The sequence below is a fragment of the Sinocyclocheilus anshuiensis genome, unplaced genomic scaffold (genome assembly GCF_001515605.1).
Source record: "Sinocyclocheilus anshuiensis isolate Anshui unplaced genomic scaffold, SAMN03320099.WGS_v1.1 scaffold729, whole genome shotgun sequence".
Taxonomy (NCBI): domain Eukaryota; kingdom Metazoa; phylum Chordata; class Actinopteri; order Cypriniformes; family Cyprinidae; genus Sinocyclocheilus; species Sinocyclocheilus anshuiensis.
In genome coordinates this window covers 696,167-698,027 of record NW_015536561.1, presented here as the reverse complement: position 1 = coordinate 698,027, position 1,861 = coordinate 696,167, and the positions used below count along the sequence as shown (strand labels likewise).

At 31.9% G+C, this 1,861-nt stretch overlaps 1 protein-coding gene across 1 annotated transcript in view; it reads left to right on the top strand.

The window, feature by feature from the left end:
- Positions 1-1,861, top strand: part of LOC107701621 (cytosolic carboxypeptidase 4-like) — a 237,154-nt gene that overhangs the window by 130,012 nt on the left and 105,281 nt on the right. The window lies entirely within an intron of this gene.

Below are 1,861 nucleotides of genomic sequence, written 5' to 3'. Positions count from 1 at the left end.
TAAAATATAATAAAAACTATATAGACATAGTTAAAAAATATAATAAAAACTATATAGACAGTTAAAAAATAAAACAATGACAAAAACGCAATAACTAATAAAAATGAAAAAAACGCAACAAAATTACTAAAACTTTAACTAAAATTTAAATGAAAAATCCAACGTTAAAAACGAATAAAAAAAAACTATAATAGTATCTTTAAAATACTAAAATAACACAACAAATGATTTAAATGTGTATTTTTGTACACTTTAATCCAAATTTTGTGTTACATTTTTGGTTCACAACTTGTTCTGTATTTTTGTGGTACATAATCACCTGAGATCACCCCATATTGATCCAGGAAAATGTTCTGCTTGTGTAAATAATGTGTTTGTTACATGAGGGTTATGAGATCTATTTTTAGTACCGTTTTAGTACTTGTTCTAGATGGCATTGATTTTGACATAACCATCTTCTCTCAAAAGAAATACATTTCCCCACCAGCACCAGCACACCCAGCTTAAGAAGATGCCACAGTGGTAGCAGCTGAATCATATCTTAGCTTCACATTGCTCTGAGACACAGCGGTGGGCCCGAGCAGCTCTTAAATCTGACACCAGCCATATATCCCAGAAAAATACAGTGCGCCCGCATTTCTGACTTCCTCCCCCGATAAAGAGTTTTCAATGGCCCTTGACTGCCTTTTCCTCATTTTGGTGTGCAGCTGGGCATTATAAGAGACTCGTACTGCCCTGAAGTCAGTGTTTTATGTCTTTATATTAATTGAGATGTCCTTTACTGTTGACCTTATTTGAGTTTGAGTAAAACTTCTACTTTGAGTGAATGCATTTCAGGGAAGCCTGTCTACCAGTGTTAGTGTTTTAGAGAAATGCAGTCTTCATCTTATTGGTTTTAAGAAAGGAAGGTCCTACTTTTTCATTGAAAGCTAAAGATTTAGACATTTTAGATAAAGAACATTTTTTGTTTATTTATTTATTTGCAAGCTTGATAAAGAGTTTGGGGGATTTTAGCTTTCCTTATACATGTTGTTGAACTTAGTCACTTTGTGTAAAATGAATAAAATCAATTTGTCAACGGGGTAAAAAAAATACACCTATATCAACATTGCTTCTCATAAATTGATACCGTTTTGTTTTTTAACATTATTGCCACCAAGCGAAACATTGAAAGAACTCTCTTACCCTCAATAAGCAAGGCTGCATTTATTTTATCAAAAATATAGGAAAAACTGTAATATTGTGAAATTTGATTCCAATTTCAAACAAATGTTTTGTATTTTATTGTATTTTAAAATGTCATTTATTCCTGTGATGGCAAAGCTGAATTTTCAGCTGCCGTTACTCCAGTCTTCAGTGTCAATCTTATGCTGATTTTTAATGTGCTGATTTGGTGCTCAAGAAACACTTTTTTTTTTTAATAGTTTCAAATATGAACAGTATTAATTTGAAATAGAAATCTTTTGTAATATAATAAATGTCTTTACTGTCAATTTTGATAAAGTTAATGCGTCCTTGCTGGGTTGCAAAGGGGTGGAAAATTTCCGGTAAGATTCCGGAAACTTTCCAAAAATCCCCAAAATGATATTTTATAAGAAATTTGGCATTGCCATACTAAAATCATACACTCTATTGGTGTTTGTGATTGATATTGTGCCAAAGCTAACAACCTGCATGTTTAGCAATTACAGAATGACCTTTAAAGGGGTCATATGATGCTGCTAAAAAGAACATTATTTTGTGTATTTGGTGTAATGAAATGTGTTTATGCGGTTTAAAGTTAAAAAAACACATTATTTTCCACATACTGTACATTATTGTTTCTCCTCTATGCCCCGCCTTTTTGAAACGCGTCGATTTT